This window comes from Periplaneta americana, chromosome 5, assembly GCF_040183065.1.
Source record: "Periplaneta americana isolate PAMFEO1 chromosome 5, P.americana_PAMFEO1_priV1, whole genome shotgun sequence".
Lineage (NCBI taxonomy): Eukaryota > Metazoa > Arthropoda > Insecta > Blattodea > Blattidae > Periplaneta > Periplaneta americana.
Window position 1 is genome coordinate 54334130 of NC_091121.1, and position 20635 is coordinate 54354764.

General features: G+C 34.5%; 1 long non-coding RNA gene across 3 annotated transcripts; it reads right to left on the reverse strand.

The window, feature by feature from the left end:
- Window positions 1-8454: 8454 nt before the first annotated feature.
- LOC138699622 (uncharacterized) lies at window positions 8455-11983 on the reverse strand. 3 transcript variants are annotated; one of them, XR_011332043.1, is made up of 3 exons: window positions 11317-11983; window positions 9018-10353; window positions 8455-8781 (listed from the first exon to the last, which is right to left on the reverse strand). It is a non-coding gene; the product is annotated as an uncharacterized lncRNA (long non-coding RNA). The 3 variants fall into 3 exon arrangements; XR_011332044.1 differs by lacking the exon at window positions 11317-11983 and having other exon boundaries at window positions 9018-9225; window positions 9452-11231; XR_011332042.1 differs by lacking the exon at window positions 11317-11983 and having other exon boundaries at window positions 9018-11272.
- Window positions 11984-20635: the final 8652 nt, after the last annotated feature.

Consider the following 20635-nt stretch of genomic DNA (forward strand, 5'->3'; position numbering starts at 1 on the left):
GACGCTCGCAAAGTAGCAGATATACTTGGCGGACGGGTTGTGCTGCGTGAATTGTCCCTTGGAGACCCCGCAATTGTCTGCGACGTGCTCTACGTGTCCAAGATGCGTAATCCATATAAATCACTGCATTATCAGACTGACGACAATACAGCGCTGTGCTGGGATTCGGGCGAGAGTCCTTTACCGTTGTTCTGCTGCTACTCCTGACGTGCTCGTATATATGTCAACACGTTATAGTCAGGATCTTTGAACAATAACGAACCATTGAAACTGATATCGCTTTCTCCTCGTTAATTCGAATCTGATACGTTACTTCTAACGCCAAAATGTATATAAAATACGTTACTACAGTAATTTCTTGCATATTTCGATTGCAATTTTATTACATCTTAGGCTCTGTAATCCTGTGTGGTTTTTACACACTATATGAAGTTATTATATGTGATTACTAGCAGTGGAATCGCTCTTATAATGCTAGATCTTGAGAAAAGAAATCGCTGCTACAAAGCGGTATTTGTGTATTCAACCGTGTGCTGGACTCTAGCATTTCCAAAGCTTTGGAACTGCATACAATATTAGTTATGTTCCATTTTCAGAGTAATATAGTAAGAGTTCAAAGTTAAGCTATTCTTTGAGCATATTTAGTATTTAGTAGATAGTTTCCGGCATTGGAAGGTGTAAAAACTTCTATCTTGGTCTTTTTTTCCGGCCAATAAAATGTAGTGGTGCTATTATTTCCGAGTATGTATGTATGTATGTATGTATGTATGTATGTATGTATGTATGTATGTATGTATGTATGTATGTATGTATGTATGTATGTATGTATGTATGTATGTATGTATGTATGTATGTGTGTATGTATGTATGCTTGCATGTATGCATGTGTGTATGTATGTATTTTTAAGTAGGTTATTTTACGACGATTTATCAACATCTTAGGTTATTTAGCGTCTGAAGGTAATAATGCCGGTGAAATGAGCCCGGGGTCCAGCACCGATAGTTACCCAGCATTTGCTCATATTGAGTTGAGGGAAAACCCCGGAAAAACCTCAATCAGGTAACTTACTCCGATTAGGAATCGAATCCGGACCACCTGGTTTCGCGGCCAGACGCGCTAACCGTTACCCCACAGGTGTGAACATACATGTATGCATGTATTTATTATTTTATTTATTTCTTTTATTTTATTGAACAACATGCTTCATTACAGGGTAATACTACATGTTTGAGGGTTTTCCCTTTCCTACGATAAATATACATTTGGATTTGTATTGGCGAATACTCCCGATTTAGTCTTGTATGTATGTATGTATGTATGTATGTATGTATGTATGTATGTATGTATGTATGTATGTATGTATGTATGTATGTATGTCATGAAAATATTATACAATTTACTCGTGTATAGGGTGGAAGTGAAATAACCCTGAAGGTTGTCAGAGCGAATAGCTCATGTTGTAAATAAAATTAGAGCCATAACCGTGTTTTACATACGGTATGGAAATAAAGAACTGAAATCTGTAAACCTGAACAAGTTCTACATTAACAATAGGCAGACTAACAAAGGTAGAACGATATGGGACATCATTCAAATTAGGGCATAGTCTGAAACATGAGATTCTACAGGGTGGGCCAAAGAAACAGGAGATTTTTAAATAGTAAAATGAAACTTTAGATATTGTATTGAATTTACTTTTATTATATGATAATATAGAATGTAGTAAGTCATTTGCATGTAACCACTAGTTCTTTAAAATTCCATCCTTCAAATGCCTTCCTCCAAAATACATACATTCTTGTAATCGCTCGTTGAAGTTTCTCACTACACTTTGCAACATTTTTACTGTGTTGTTTGAAATTTCTTCACGAATTTCTGTCTTCAGTTGTTTAAAGATTCGTAGTTTGCTTGCGTATACGATACTACTTACATACCTCATGAAAAGAAATCACGTGCACTTAAATCGGGGGATAGTGAAGGCCAGTGAATTTCTCCATTTCTCGATATGACATAATTCTCAAATAAATTTTCCATTTCCGTCATAGACATAGCTGCAATATGTGCTGTTGCACCACCTTCCTGAAACCAGACCATAGCAGTTTTTTCTTTACCTGGAAGTTTCTTCTTTAGTGCTGAGTTTATTTCTTCTAAATTGCGAACACAGGTTTTAATCGCAAGTGAAGAGGGCACAGGATCATGACATTCATGACGACAGTTAAAAGTGACGACGAAAAAACCCTACGGGCAGTTTCTGCGCATTGGCCATTTAAATAATAAAATTTTACAGCAATTCTTCGTTGCTCAACCTTTCCAATGTTCCATGTTTAATAAATTGCAACAATCAAGCTAAAAATGACAACGAATTTAGGTCTACTAAAATAAACAATGTACTAGCAACAACAAAATAAAAAAAAACTGTTTCTTGGCCTATCTTGTGCAAATTATAAACACAAATAATAAAAATAACATACATGACGCAAAAAGGTCGTAGTATTGTTATGATCTTCAGAGGCATTTAAGAAGATTAGAAAATTTCGACGGTGTTCAAGTAAAGGGGCTTATTCCATAATGGAAAAATTTTTTCAGGAACAGCTACAATTAATGGTTGAGTTGTTTGGACTTTTTCCATTGCTAATTTTAAAAAATTGTAGCACAACTTTTCGAAGAGTGGATCTCTCTTCGTCGTCAGGTGAAAACCTATTGTGGGGATCGTTACAGACAGCTAGCCTGTCTGACTGAAACAACTCAACCATTGAACAATTGACCGTTGCTCTCCCCCCCCTCTTTCATTCAGATCAAAAGCTATAATTAATTTTAGCATATTATTATTAGTTACGTTATATGAAAGAATGTAAACATAATTGCCAAAAAACATATTTTAACGTTTTGTAATTAAATTTTAACTAATTACAGCAAAAGAGTAACATTTAAAAATGAGTGTTAAGCCCCTTTACATAAACATCATCGATGTTATGTAGAAATACCACTATGAGATCGAGTGACTTCAAAGTTTAAAAAAGTCTTAAAGTCTACACGGGCGAAAAACTTGATCACCTCATGAAACTGGGTTGCTGAAGCAAATCGCCAATGTTGCCAGATCCTGCTGATAGAAGCATCTTGGCTGGTCTCTTGACTACAAAGAGCGAGACTTGTTTTACATACTGACTATGAATTAATTAAGATGCATCAAATTCCAGAGAAGGTATCAGCTAATATCTGGAAACATTCCAAGTCGGAGAATGCTTTGAAACAGACTTGCAAGTCAAACGAGCTAATGGCTCCTTTATTAAGAGAAGCACATATCCAGCTTGAAATCGCACGCGCAATATATTACAGTTATAATGGGCTAAATCTTCTGCGGAAATCATTCTTATATCTAAGTAGTACAAGCCTTAAGTATTTACACATGACTATTTCGTTTATACGACGTCATTCCATTTTCGACCAATAAAGTGTAATGAAATTTTGAATTCCAACCAATCACACTGAAACGTCGCGATAATTTTTGCAGCTAGATTTATAGCTATCAATTTATCGCATGGTCGTTCTTTTGTTTAGTCGGTGTCGCCAACTGTTTCCCCGTAAATTGATGAGCATTAACCCATTAACATGTGTATACACGGTTAAACTGTTCTTTCAACTTTACGTATTCAAGCAATCAATGCAAGATTGATTGCTAATATTAATTAATATATTTACGCAGTGAAGAGGTGTTAGTTGGCAGACCGGAGGGAAAAAGAGCTTTGGGGAGGCCGAGACGTAGATGGGAGGATAATATTAAAATGGATTTGAGGGAGGTGGGATATGGTGATAGAGACTGGATTAATCTTGCACAGGATAGGGACCGATGGCGGGCTTATGTGAGGGCGGCAATGAAACTTCGGGTTCCTTAAAAGCCATTTGTAAGTAAGTACACCGTGAAGACGATGTTCAAAACGGCGCACCATGTAGACACAAAATTTTCATGCATCTTAATTGAACGTACATTTTAAACTTGATTCTTTCAATATTCTTCCCAGACTGTATGCATACACACAAGGAAATTATTATTTGTAATTATACTCGTATCATCAAATGTTTAAATTAAATCATGATTTCAGCAGATAATGAAAACGTATTTCTGTTATAATAATGAGAGAAAAGTGCACTACATGTAATTAACATTATTAAACCTGTATTTCGCTTTTCGCAATTGGCATTACTGAATAATATCCCATTTCTTTATTGCAGTAATCGATATTCATCTATTTCGACTTCACACTGTCTGAATAGATTAAGTATTAGTAAATATAAAATTATTAACAATTTCTGAGCGAATTTTAGGGATATATTATTTTTATTTTTATTTATTCACGAAATAGTCCTAATAAATGTCACTCGAGGTCTGAGATTTCGCTTCGCTCGTGGATTTATTAAGAACTCCCAGATCTCTCGTGACATTACTACAGATTGTTCTTGTAAAGAAGTTGTCTGCTTTGGTTCCTAATTATGGTCATGATTAGTTATTTATTTTTCTAAACCAGACCAGTTACATATTGTACCCGTATGCAGAGTGGAAGTGAAATAATCCTGTAGATTTTCAGAGCGAATACGAATAATTCATGTTGTATGTAACAAAGAAAGTGTAATATTTTATTGATGAAAAGTCCATGGTTTTCTCAGAAAAAAATATTTCCAAATGTTAACACCTTCTTATTTGTAACTGGCGAGTAGGATCCTGTTTTTTTTGTCTTTATCGACAAAATATCTAATAAAGAATCATTTATGCGACCAGCTTGCAGCATTGTAGCTGGAAAGGGAGATGGGAGGTAGTTCACTAAAGCCAGGCTTGCAGAAGTGGGCGTCAATTGTGGCGTACGTCACTCATCCATTCCTTCCACCTCCGCGTCATTGACTTGGTACGGGAGGGGATTTGTATTCAGTGTCTGTGTTATGTGATTGCGTACGCGTCACAGAGACGTCATTCAACACCGTTGGTGTGTGGACGGGGAACCAACGCTTTCCCCAAGCTTTGCACCCCCTCTCCCCAGTTCTGCACCCCTGTCTAAGGCAGACAGATTTGAGTTCGTTGACCTCTTATACTGAGGATCACGTAAGTTCAGTTCCCAAACAGCAAATATTTCCGCCTTGTCAGTGTTGCCAACTGTTACCAGATATCACCACATGTAGTAAAATCACGATCCTATGTACTGAATGACTTCTTTACTCACCGTACTTTACCTTAATGTTGGAAGGTTATTCTAAATAGTTTCAATAATAATGAGAAATGTATTGCTATGTTCTATTCTTTTATTCCTTTACATTATTATTAGTATTAGCATTAATAGGTTACTAGACGTAAATATACAACAAAGTATAGTATATAATATTCAAGAATCAAATCTGTTCCAAGACCAATTAAATTATTGTCACTTCACTTCAAAGATTCCAGCGTACATATACTGTACTTCCTAAAGGTAGATAAATTAATAACCAATTGACTTTTGGTTGGAATTCGAATGAACTTCTGATTATCTTTTGAAATTAGTAAGGAAATGGATAATACAACTAGGCTAAAACTGAAATAATAATAAATCAACTTACAAAAATAATTTTGGTCCTTAAAAGCCATAAGTAATTTCACTTCTAGATACCTTTTAAAGATTTCATTTGTTTGTAAATTGCTTAATAATGCTACACTTACACTTATTATTTCTGCAACTCCACGTCTGTCATTGAAAAAATGTATGATACATAACTGTGAAGTCTCTTTTTGGCTCTTGTGTCCTAAATTTAAATAAGAAAAAGCAAATGATTCAAGAAATGTGAGCTGGTGAAAATTAAATACTCAATTAATAAAATAATTACTACCAAAAGAATATTTTATTAATTCTATACAAAAGATGGATTACACAGAACAGATGGCCAGAAATCATAGATTTATACACAACATACAGCATGAAACGATCATCAAAAAATGCTTTTTGTACACAATAACATCTTTCAAACGAAGTGAAATAGCCAATAAGTTCAATAAATATTATGCTAATAAGTAATAACTATAATTAATAATTATCTACAAGCTGTAAAAGGGAATAAAATAGTATATTGTTGAAATTAGGGGGTTATGGTTTATTACGTGTATTTATAATTTTAATTACTTTTTCTACATTTAATTATATTTTAATTTCTATTAGATTAGTTGGTGGTGTGGTTGTTAGTTTTATCTGTGTACGTCAGACTATTAAGGAAAAACTGAAAGAAATATTAAATCTACTATCTACTTTATATAACAATATTTAATCAAGAACTGAATATTACTATTAATTTAATAACATAAGACCCAAAACATCTCCAAGTCCAGACAATACACATGCTGATTTTCTTAAACATGTTGGCAAACAAGCAAACTCACTACTTTTATCTTGTAATCTCATCTAAAATACAATATCTGTCTGGAGAAAATCTATCATAACATCAATTTTGAAAAGCAATTATTCAACTAATATCTTTTCGAGTTATCGACAGATACCACTTACTAGTATGATAGCCAAAATTATGGAAGAGATGATTTCATAGATTGAATTGGTTCCTGGAATCTAGTAACTAACTTTCATTTTATTGGGTTGACTTTAGAGAATTGCATTCAACAAATGGACAGATTTTAAATTTTAGTCAAGATATTAAAGATATTTTAAACAGAAAACAAAACAACTTAACAATTTTAATTTATTTTCAAGGATCATATGGCTCTGTAGATATAAATCACTTAAGAAATTGCAAACTTAGGGTGTCCATGATAAAGTGTTACACTGGGTCAGTGACTTGATTATTTGATTCATTGTCACAAATATGTAAGTAGAGACAGATTCATCTGGGCTTCCCACATTGTTGTTTTCAGGAATACATTTTCCAATATTAATGTCGATGGTCTAACTAAAGAAATAGATCTTATGATAATCTCATCATTTGCAGATAATATGGTTGTCTAGAACAAAAAATCACAGTCCACAAATATTAATAAACTGAGCCAAAATCCCAACAGACTTTTTGACTCTACTTGGAGAACTCAAACTAGCTCAATTAAGGGAAACTTTACTAATAAAACACAATCCCAAGTTATTTCAAAATGAATAGTATATAAGTTAACTTTAACAGATGATGTTAAGAAATGTGATACTTCTCCAGACATTTTAAAAATCATTAGAAACGATAAATGATCTGGTCAGTGAGTGACTACATACAGTATTTTTTATAGATGGATCCTGTTTACCAAGCCATAGATGTAGTGGTGTTGTAGTACAATACCAGTATATTCCCTTTTACAGGGAATTATATTCAAACACTTGTTTGCCCCATTTTAACCGTGACAACGCTTTTTAGCTTTTTAAACATTCTGGTTATTGTATTGTGTTTGTGTTTAGTGAAAGATTTTAGATAAGGGCGCAAATAGCCATAGTAGCTGACGCGCCCTTTTTAAACGCCACTAACTAACTAACTAACTAATTTCAAACACTGACTAATTTTGATAGTGAAAATTTAGATACACTTTTAAGCTTACAAAATCTCCAGTATCGACTTCATAAATCTGAGAAGGCTGTCATACTATCAGATTCAAAATCAGATGTTCTTGCTGCAGTAATGGACGTAACAGCATGAAATCTCAATATTTTACAGTGTTTTAATATTTTAAGCAAAATGGTCGAATTACATCGACGACTGGTACTTCCGTGGATCCATGAACTTTATGGAGTGGGAGGTAATGAGGTAGCTGAAAGGTAGCAAAATTACTGTAAGGTTATCTATACCTGCATCTTACCACATGTTAAAAGAATAACAAGATCAGAACATGACAATGTGGTAACAAAAATCGCAATGATTCTACAGCAAATGAAAAAATTGCAATAGGCCATCCGGCGTCTGCTCCACGATGGAGGAAAATCCTCAGAAGAAACCAACTAATCAGACCAAATGGGGGATCCAAACTACCCTCGAGTGCAGCTCTGAATTTGCAGGCCAACGAGTCTACCGACTAAGCTACATTGGTGGCTCCACTAAAAATATGAAGTACATGGCACTCAGATTATTAAATTGACAAACCTAAACAATTATTCATCAGTTAAGCTATAAAATATAATACATAGCAAGCAAGTTAATCAATTTAAAAGTATAAACAATTCAATCAGTTGAAATATACAGAAACTGATAATAAATATCATGCAAATTACTTCACATTACAAGCATAAACAATTCATCACTTGTGGTATACAGCCTACTATTTAATTTACAGCACATACAATTCATCAGTTAAGCTATAGACCTACAGTCTACTATTCAATTTACAGCATATATAATTCATCAATTAAGCGAAACAAAAATATAGTACAATACATAGTAAAAATAATACACCTAATTTAATAACTGAACTTCTATGAAAATCTACAGTGGCAGTACTCATATTATCACAGGCCATGATTGTCTCAAATATTTATAAAGAACTGATATTTCAGAATCTCCCCATGCCATTTCTGAAATCTCAATGAAGATATGGATCATTGTCTTGACTGTTTAACTTTACACAGCTTTCAATCATCTGGTTAAATATTGGAGTGCAAGATAACAAATGACATCAACTGCTGAACACTTGGTATCAATCAACCAACAACTTCATTACATTAAAGGGGGAAAAAAAACTGAAAGAATTAATTGTATATAGACACAACACATAAGACAAGGCCGCTTCAGAACAGTAATTGGCAAGGCTCTGTTGTTTTAGGATTCTTATGTAGATTCAATTTCACCTGAAAGAAAAAAGTAGCATCTATAAGTAGTAGTAGTAGTAGTAGTAGTAGTAGTAGTAGTAGTAGTAGTAGTAGTAAAGATAATAATAATAATAATAATAATAATAATAATAATAATAATAATAATGACTGTAAAGTATGGAAATTAATATTGCAATGTAATATCAAAAGGTGATTTCACACCATCAACTCTTATCATTTAGTACAACAAATCTATTATATTCAGTTGCAATCACCAGTAGCTGTTCTTTCCTCCATTTTGTTGTTGGCTGATTTTTCACAAGTCTGCTATGATATGCAGCACTATCCATGACAATAACGCATTGCCCTAATGTTCTCAGGTCAACAACTGTGTTTGCACCCACTTCTCAACTACAGGGCTATTCATAGCACTATGGTAGTCCTGACTTTTCTTTCAATTGCATGAAAAAATTAAATCAGCACCTGCAATAAAAATTATACCTGGGCATATAATTACGTCACATGAATTCACAGCATTTAAATAAAGAAAATAAAACATAACATAACATAACATGACATGACATGAGATCCTCTTTGGTGAAAGGCTTTCCCACGTTTTTATTTAGTCACCAATTTTTATATTTTTGTACCCTGATTAAAAAAATTACTCTTGCCAAATTTATGTAAAATATAAATCAATATAACTTACCGAGTATAAATCCACCTTTCGTTCCGGCATCTAATCTTCCACCCTCATTTGTTGGTCTATGAATAACACCATTCATGTCACTGGAAACTTCACCTGGTTTATTTCATGAATAAGTGGGTGATCATACTTAAAAAAACAGAGAGAGAAAAGCAATTCACATTGACACTCTAAGAGACACAAAAATTTTAAAGACAGGAAAACCGTTCAAGAATTTTATAACTAACCTCTAGTTATAATATGAAACTATTAATTGCAAAACATGTTGTTCCCACCTGAATTCATTACTAGTAGCCTATATTAATTGCAATTTCATATTCCACATAAGTGTTAATCTATTTGTTAGTAAAAAATTCAATCACTCAATGTCTCACAATACATTGAAATTTACCATTCATAAAAATCCAAGTCTCATCCAAGAATACTACGGGTTTAGGGTTCTCACGCTCCACATTTCTTATATATTCTCTTAAAAACGAATAACATCACTTTCTCATACATGTGTATAAGGATCCCCTTTGCTCCATAGAAATTTCATCTCTTTCAAAATTTTTTTCACCGATGATAAGGATACTCTAAATAAATATGTTTCATAATCATCATTCATATGTTCCAGAACTTTTGCTGCTGTTAGTACTTCCCCTGTAACAGTAAATGAAAATTATGCCATATTTTTATACATAGGCCTATGACTAATATCAGAATTACATTGCATAAATCAACACAATAATTCCTGTAACTTCCCTACCTTTATGTAACTTGTCATAAATAAATCTCGCAATTGCATCTTTCGTAAAATCATCAGCATCAGTCACTGGATGTTTACGTAGTCTATGTTTTCCTGGTGTCACGAGTGGGGTCCCCTTGTGTGAATTTATCACTTTCGTGGCTGTAGTTAAGCCAAGCTGTAATAACAAACAATAACATAATACTTCTAAAAATTGTTATATCATAAAATTCATGCATAATACCAACATTTACAGCTATATGAATAGAAAATGATCAACATGTTAGGTTGGGTCTACGATAGGTTTAAGTAGGCTAATATTTAGGTAATTCTCCAGAAAAGCTACACCAAAGAAGCCATAATTTTATTTTGTTTCATTGATTTCTGTGATATTTACATAGTGATGAACACGTGGTTTTAGTGCACAGCCACAAATACTTTCAGCACAAAAATCCTTTGACACTTACCTGTATATTCTAATGCATTGTTGTAGTCCCTCCCTCAAACTTGTTACTAATTACCAATATAACATGCGAGAGGTCCAGGACGAAGAGAAATGGCTAGTTTCCCAGTAGTGCGTCCTCGTCCTCTCGAGTGTTATATCTTAACAAGTACTTTGGGTGGGGTAGCTTTTCTGAAGAAACACCATATTTAATATTACTTAGACCAGTCATGAATAAATTATTCAGCCAGAGTCAACGTTCCTATGCTTTATAGAGTATGTTATATAGTTATTATATAAAACTGAATTATTTTTAAGCACCATAACAGGCCAACATTCATATAATATTTGCTGCAATATCAAGTTAATAATTACAATATGACTTGTATTTTCTTCCGCCGATGTGGCATGTAAATTGTGATCTGAACGGTTAATTTAATACCAAAAGAGAAAACTGGAAATTTACTTTCGTGCTGTTTGATTACTTGTTCGTCTAATTTGTAAATGTATTTAAGCTATCACCTACTGCAGTATTACAGTATCTTAAATGTATTTAGTTTGGCAATATGAAAATCACTGACTTGATTAAACATTAGGCCTAACCTAAAAATTTGTTTTGTTTGACCACAATCATGAAATTATTAGTGCAAACTCCTAAAACTGAATACCACTTTGAAATGTATGCTTAAGAATACTTACTCCTAATAATTGTCCTATTCTGGTTGTAATTGCTGTCTCCGTTAGCATAATTCCTTCTTCATTATCTTCTTTCTTCAACTCATTATACACGTGAACTACAGATTTCTGAAGCGTACTCTGAATGCCACACATTTTCTTCCTTGGAGGAGTCACTGCAACACTATTTCATTTTTTTTGACATAGTAATAAAAATCTAAACACTTAAGAAATTCATTAAAATTTGAAATAATATTTCTATCCATTACCCACGTGCATTATCACGCCCAAGTATATTATATTCATTCGTACTTATCTGACTATTCTTGAATTATAACCACAACGCAACACATAACATAACTATTATGTATTAATATTAATACTAATATGAATTAATTATTAATAAGTTCGAATTTCACTATCTTCCAGTAACCGGCTGAGAAATCTAGTACAATTTTAATTTCATGGAACTCCAGTACCGGCAAATATTGTCGATATTTGCCTCAGCTGCCAACATACCGGTTACAAAATCACTACCATTTATAGTATTTGTCAGTATCGAAATTCGAAACGAAGTTGGCAAAAGAAAATTCAACCTTCAAACTAGAAAATCACCATAATCCACTAGCATTTGTAGTAATGGGGGAAAAATGGTTAGGTTTCACCCTTAGGGTATCAAGTTACCTGGTCTTCCCTATACATCGGTATTACGAGAAGAAAGAGGCGGCGATATCCAGACTGCTGAATCTTCCAACTCAATTTTCTAATTAACCGTGTATTTAATCGTAAGACGTAATATAGGTTTTATATTGATTTAAGTGTACCCTATCTTCCCTTTAAATCTCCAGAATTATTTCACTTCCACCCTGTATAGCATAATTCATAGTATATATTTTATGGGGTGATGGACCTATTGTGAGTAAAATATTTCATACAAACATGTGTCCAAATTTCAATACATGTGGAAATAAAAATATTTGAATATTACATGATCAACCCTTTGGTGATCCCTTAAGGGGATATTCACAGCAGATTTTTGGTAGGGTGCGCCAGTCTCCTTTTACTAATTATATCTATCTAAATCTAATTCAAACCTAAGGATAGCACTAACATCCAGACTATATACAGAGTGTTTCCGAGGTGATGTTACAAACTTTCAGGGATGACGGCGAAGGGCACATGTATCAATTTGAGATAAGGAACCCTGGTCCGGAAATGACTGAGTCGAAAGTTATAAGCAAAAATAATTGTGTGAAAATGGAATTGTAATTTGGCACCACGTGCCCTCCTTCCCTTAACCTTTGGAACAGTAGTGGAAAGATGGTAGGAGCCGGATGTTTCCTACGTGGATACTTGTCTCGATACAATCTCTGAGCTTGTCTATTCTTCCCATTGGCTCATCCGTATTCGAAAATCAGGTCTGCTTATTCCGCTCTCGTGTACTCCTCCATTTCACTAGGACTGATCGACTCGACACTGCAACTTGTACACATACATTGCTGTCTACAGATGTGCATATAAGGACCGACCATGTCCGTTACACATTACGCTATCTGCATTGCTTTAGTGTAGTTTCCTGTCCCCACTCAGACAGCGCACTGAACGGAATACTGTAGGTAGAGAACGTAAACAACGTCAGATGAATACAGTATGTGTAAGATGTACAGATAAATACACATAAATAAGGTGTACAGAGGAATAAAATTATTTCATTTCCACACAACTATTTTTGCTTGTAAATTTCGACTCGGTTATTTCCGGACCAAGGTTCCTAATCTCATATTGATACATGTGCCCTTTGCCATCATCCCTGAAAGTTTGTAACACCACCTGTATATACGAAGGAACGATGAAGGGGTGAGAATGAGATAGTCATAGATTTAACAAAAATGATTTTTTTTTTGGTTTGTGTTTATTTCTTACATACATGGAGAAGTCACTAATAAAATATTATAAAACTCACTCAAAAAACGGCGCAAGTATACGCCGAAGAAATTATGATACCGCGCCTAATAGCATTCAACTTGAAACCTTTAATACGTTGTCCGTTAAAATGTTGTTTATGTGGTTTAGAACTATATCATTTCTCACCCCTCAATTCCTAATTATGGAAAAATCCCTTGGAAGAGTCGGAAATCGAACCTAAAACCTCCCGGTTAGGTGCCAGCATCGCTAACCACTAGACCAAGAGGATTACCTAGAAGTCACTTTAAATAGCCCTGGATTTCATGTTAAGACGATCTAAAATGGAACGAAAGCGTATCTTGCTGCAGAAGTAGCGGAATCCATTTCACAGCTGGTCGCTTGAATATTGCGACCGGCATAAGATAAGCCCGCACGCATGCACATGGTAATGAAACACACCGAGTGAGTAAGTTTAAAAATTCAACACTGAAAGCAGTTGTGGCGATGTCATCGTACAACTCAAGTTTAAGGCGCCATAAAAATCAATGGTTATGGCGGAGGTCCCATCAGAGTACGGTTTCTGGTTTCTGATCCCGTCTCATTGGCTTTCTCCGGATGAATAATCAATGAGTTTGGAACGTTCTGACGACAGTATCCAGAAACATTCAAACCTTAATGCTCTTGCATCGCGGATAATTTTTTTATGAAAGTGGATTTTTTCTGATTTCATATTCCGTAAATTCCCCGATCTTTTATTTCATATTAAGAGACATAAACTGAAGTAATAGGCCTGTCATTTAATATAAATATAACGAACATGTAGTTTCATTTCATGATATTTCCATGGATTTCTTCTCTCGAGAAATGTAAAGCGTTACACGCACGTCGACTGCGAAATCGCTGAAACGTGAAACAACATCGTTTTCCCTTCATCTGTTTTTCTCGTAATTACTAACCGATATCTGCAAACGCATTTGTGGCATTGTGAATCTCAGGGCGTCTGTTATAGATGTCGTTAGCGCATTTTCAGCTTAGTACCCAGGAAAACATTTTATTTTATGAAGTAAATAAATAAAATATATAAATATTAAGATAGATATTAAGTATAAGCAGTAGGTATCGGATTTATTAAATAAAATCGTCTGCCCTTCAATAAGAGTAACCACAAGGATCCAGAAAACAAATACATATATACAAGTTTACAATGTAACAATAAAAATACAGTAGAACATCTATTATCCGTGGTAATGAAGGGGATGGACTGAACGGTTAATCGAAAAAATCGGATAATCGGTAAATAAAATATTTCCATAAATTAAGCTACAATTTCGTAATTTCCTCCATGGTGTTGTGTTTAACATGCTAGGTAATGAATCAGAACTTCAGTGATTTAAGTACCGTTATCAACGACGGGTTTTAAGGACCAAGGTTGATGGTTGTCTGCAGAAAGAAAAAAGAAGTCTCGTGTTGTAGATTTACGTACTCGTACTTACTTACTTACTTACTTACTTACTTACTTACTTACTGGCTTTTAAGGAACCCGGAGGTTCATTGCCGCCCTCACATAAGCCCGCCATTGTTCCCTATCCTGATCAAAATTAATCCATTCTCTATCATCATATCCCACCTCCCTCAAATCCATTTTAATATTATCTTCCCATCTACGTCTCGGCCTCCCTAAAGATCTTTTTCCCTCCGGCCTCCCAACTAACACTCTATATGCATTTCTGGATTCGCCCATACGTGCTTTCCAAGTACCAATCATAAAACCTTATTCCTTTGCTGTGGTCGTGCCAGAGAATCAGTCCCATTCCGAGGCTTATTTGAAGGATTCGTAACAAGCTGTTTTTACGGTGAAGGGTTGTTAGCCCTTCGCCCAACCCCCAAGCTGGAGGACCACCCCTCATCGGCTGTCCGCGAGTGCTTATTCAATATATTCACAGCTACCCTCCATATCTGGAGGCCGTCTCCTAGATCCGCAACCTGAGGACGCGCCATGCCGTGGTGATAGGGACCCACAATATTACTTTGTATTAATTAATTAAAAAACAAAAATCGGATCTAAATAAAAAACTAAAGATAATATACAACAAAAAGAAAAAGTAAAAGCCGAATTTCTTTCATTCTTGTATTTTTTTTAATAAATAGCGCACAGTTGTAACGCCAATCTCGTATTCTGATGCGAAATGAGCCACAGTTTCTTCTTCAAATCTCTTAACTATTTGTATTTGTTTCGATAATTTAGCACAACACGTTTTCTTTTGACACCCGTGGAAGACACTTTGCATAGAAGTACACAGTATGGCCACTCGAATAGTAAGGATAAGGTCTGAATGGTACATAGGTTGAAAGTTCTTGGGGTAATTTGTTTGAAAGCATGTAGTGACTATTTTATAATTTTGGAAAAAAATACCCCCTGCCACAAGTAACTGTTCCTGTTGCCAGTAACGAAAGATTCCTACTACATACTGTGTAAGGGTAAAGGCTTGTAATAATTAATAACCCTCTGCAGAACAAATATGTACTAACATAACCTACAGCACTTCATTTGTTCTCTGCAATAAAAAGAAGGAGCTAGAGAAAGACAGTCGGATAATCCGCCAGTCGGTTAATAGGGTGACGGATAATCGGGGTTCTACTTTACATACAATAACATTAAAAAGAAAATTAAAGTGAAGGTGAGATTAAATTACTTGAAATAGAAATGAAATTGCAAAATTTGAATTGAATCCTTCAGAATTTCTCTAAGGATTTTTTCAATGTTGTAAAATATGAATTCCATTGATTTTAATAGGTTACAGGTGTTTTTGAAGATGGTACCACGAACTCGAAAAAGAAGTCCGTGTACAGACCAACGATTAGACATGATGTTATACTGCTTGCTTAAAAAAATCAAGGTTCATAGATAATTTTTTCATCATCAATAAATTTCAGCTGTTATGCATCTCTTTCAAACCTGATAGTCTAGTATCATTCCTGTGTTGTTTTTTTCTATTAATGACAATATCTGCTCGTCTTGTTGAATCACCTTCCGAGATACATGGCACTTCTACATGGACTTCTAATGCTTGTTGTTTTAGGATATCAGCAAGTATTGTCCTTATCCTGTGATAGCGCAGTAACTCAGTCTTTCGGCAGAAACCCAACACATTTCCATAGATATACAGGATGAACAAGAACTCTACCGACAGACTTTCACAGGTTGCTCAGGAATGTTAGCTGAGTGTTTTGATATAGACTACTAAGGTAACTACTCAGTTATACACTTTATGTCTGTTTTAACAATAATAATAATAATAATAACAATAATAATAATAATAATAATAATAATGGTTTATTTTAACTGGCAGAGTTAAGGCCATTCGGCCTTCTCTTCCACTCAACCAATATGATAGAAAATTACTACAATGCCATGAATATAACATAATTAATACAATACAATTCAAAGCAATACAATACTACAAGACAATATAATACATAATTAATATAATACAATGACAAATCTTTTCATCTTCACAACACCAATGAAATAATTATGTAATAATAATAATAATAATAATAATAATAATAATAATAATAATAATAATAATAATAATAACAGTAATAGTAATGATAGTCATACCTAAATTGAATTAAATTATTAAACTCGATTACAATTATAACTTCAATTTGACTGCGCCCATAAGAAATCGTTTAGCCTTTTCTTGAAAGTGGTTATTGTCTGGCAGCCCCTTATCTTCTGAGGTAGAGAATTCCATTCACGGGGGACTGAGGCAGTAAAAGAGGATGAATAGTGGGATGTTCCATGGGCAGGAATTTCTAGGGTTTGGCTCTCCTGTGACCTGGTGTTTAGATTGTAATTGGAGGATAAATAGTTAAACCGGGAACGAAGATAATTTGGAGTAGAAGTGTGGAGAACTCGAAACAGAAGAGAGAGCGAATGAAGTGTTCTACGGTTACTAAGTTGCAGCCAGGATAAAGATTTGAACGAGGGTGTAATGTGGTCAAATTTGTGAGCATTGCTGATGAATCTGACACACATATTGTGCACACGCTGCAGCTTGTTCGAAAGGTGAGTTGTCAAGTCTGTAAGTATTACGTCGCAATAGTCAAACAGTGGTAGTACGAGGGTTTGCACTAAAGTCTGTTTTAATTCTGGCGGGAGGAAGTTTCTGAATGGGTTAAGAGAATGTTTTAGGTTAGGATATATTATAAAATGTGTTTTGTTTGTACCATTTTCATTTTAATCTGTGTGTTCTTTTGGAGAATGGTTGGATCTAATCATAGGTTAGGTGGGTGAAACCTACAAAGTAAGACTTGTTTTACACAGCACGTACGGTCAGAATACCCGTGCATGGGATTTAAGAGAATATTCTGATAATATAGTACATCTTAAGAACAAATTTAATTTACTAAAGATCCTGTGATCTCCGATGACTTATTACTGAGTAATGTGTTGGTAATGTGTTTACTTGTAGCATGTTATTTGGACGATGATAAGATGGGTTCTGATAGATTACAAGGAAAAATTTAATTTAAAAGTCCACACTGAACTGGACCTGGTCGCAAGGAGTCTCGCAGCCGCTGAAGAGATGCCAATCACCTGGAATGCTAGAGCATATGCGACAGTTCATGGTGCGTCGCTGTACAGTTTGTAGAGAATATGGCAGTCGACATTTTGATGTTTTAAACGAAGTGAAGAGTGCACAGAGTACTGCACGGTGAAGTGTTTAACAAACAAGTATGCGTTTTATTCTAAGGTTTGTTTCATTATTCATGCAATTTTGTATTGTTTATTATTACAGTTTATGATTTTACAGTATCTAGTTCAGAACTTATGTGATTACATTTACTCATACCTCTACCACTATTGTTGTTCACAATATATGTCAATGATATTACATCTCTTGTAAGGCATTGTAACTATCAATTGTATGCTGACGACCTTTGCTACATCTTTTCCCGCTTAGACCGAGTAAACGACGTTATAGACAAACTGAACGAAGACATTGACTCGATTGTGACATGGTCAAAGAAATTCCATCTTAATATCAATCCTGGAAAGACACAAGCAATTATATTAGGACACAAACGGCAAACCGACGCTGTAAAGCACCTTGACATTTCCCCCGTTAAAGTAAGTACAGTGCATATCCCTTTCAGTTCTTCGGTAAAAAATCTTGGCATTCACATGGATAATAATCTCAACTGGGACATGCAAATCACAGAAACCTGCAGAAAAGTATATTCTATTATCCATGTGCTAAAAACGATAAATGTTCATCTTCCCTCTTGCTTAAAGAAGTCCCTTGTGCAGACTATTTCCCTATTTTGACTATGATGACATTTTACTCACTGACTTTTCCAGCGACAACAAAGCGAAACTTCAACGTGCTCATAATTTGTGTGTACGTTTTGTAAGCAATGTTCGTAAATATGATCATATTACCCCATCCCTGGAAACCATAGATTGGCTTAAACTAGACAAGAAAAGAAATTTACATTCACTTCTCCTTCTCTTCGAAATCTTGAACTCTTCTATTCCTTCATACCTGTCGTCTCGCTTCACTTACCTTTCTTCCCACCACAATCTGAACACACGCTCTCTCCATAAAAAAATACTAACAATACCATTCCATCGCACCTCCTCATACTCATCCTCTTTCACAATAGCCCTGCCAAGACTCTGGAATTCGTTACCTGCTAGCATCAGGGACTGTCGAAATAAAACTGAATTCAAACACAAACTTACTAGGCACTTGGTCAGTAATTAAGACTCTTTGAGACATGGTTTCTTGTAAATAGTTCTCTTAATCTAGCACAAAATATTTCAATATCCGGTAATTTCATCACTATAGAATTTTGTTATTCTAGGTTCAATTTGTAATTCAGTAAATACAAAAATATTCTTTGTTCTTAACTTCCATGATAAAATGTCTAGCTTGCATTAATCAGGTAATCTTGTCGTACTTTAATTTCTATTGTAATTGTAATTGTAAATTTAATATTAATTGTAATTTTATTTTTCATATTATAGTTGTAATCCCCTGGTAGAGGGGCAGAGAAGGCCTAACGGCCTTATCTCTACCAGGTTAAATAAATACTACTAATACTAGACTACTACTATCACTACTACTACTCCTACTACTACTACTACTGCTGCTGCTGCTGCTACTACTACTATTACTACTACTACTACGACTACTACTACTACGGCCATAATGTATGGATCAATATTTGCAAGTGAATGAAGAGAAGTTTATGAGAAAAGTAAAGGAGAATAGGAGAAAATACATGGAAATAATATGAAGAAGAAGAAGAAAGAGGGATGAGTCGTAAATTTGTATTGAACTGTATTTATTTCTCAATATTGTCATACACTGCTGTTAATTCCATTATAAAGTGAGTCCGCCCTATGCACAGATTTATATCATCTATATCTGTATTAAAGCTGTAGATGTCGGCATTACCATAAGAAAGAATTTCATGAGGAGTCCCATTTATTCATCTGCCGGTGCACAACTAATAAATTATTTAGTGTCGTAATATTGGCAGTGCTGTTGTAAGGAACCGTAATGCAGCTCCTCAGAATAATTTATCAATGCTGGCGCTTTCTTTTCTTTCGCCACGTTAATCCTCTTCCGCTTTCTGGGGGGCTTATCCGGATTTAGAGATGATCTTTTTAAAGAACTCCTCCCTGCATTACAAAATACTTTCGCTTGCCTAATTAAATCCGTTTTTTCTACAAAACGGCTTAAAACTTGTTACAAGATTGTCATAGGATAGAGCCCAGGGACAAATTCCTGTGCAAGACCAAGTATACGGCATAAATAAAAACTTTGTTAAGATTGCTGAATGCAATAGGGGATGCCTGGAAGTTCGGTCCATGTAGCCTAACTTTATGTTTTCCAGGTGACGTACAAAATATAAATAATATAGACAACGCTTTGAATCAATTTTTGCAATTAATATGACTTTCGTGATTTATATAAGATATCAAGACAACTTTCGGAAAAGGCTCTACACTTCTACAGCAATTGACTCACGTACATCACGGCTTTCCCATTGTTTTCGCCCTTTATAAAATATTACAGTTATTTACAGCTATCTTCTTTTATCCTAAACGTGAAACTTACTCATTTTCCCACTACTACATATTTTATTGGTTTATAGTGATCTTCTAGTCGTTAGGTCGAATTTTCTTTCAGCAACTTTGCTTCTAAATTCGGTACTGACGAATATTATACAACTGGCAGTTAGTTTCTGTTATGTTGGTAGCATCGTTTGTTTTTTTTAAGAATCTGGCATTATATTTGAAACGAAAGTTGCTAGCAAGCATTACTAGATATTTTGAAGTAATTAATAACTATTAACATTAATAATATTGTTAAAATAATACAGTAAAAAGTAATAAATACATGTCATACATTTAAGTTGT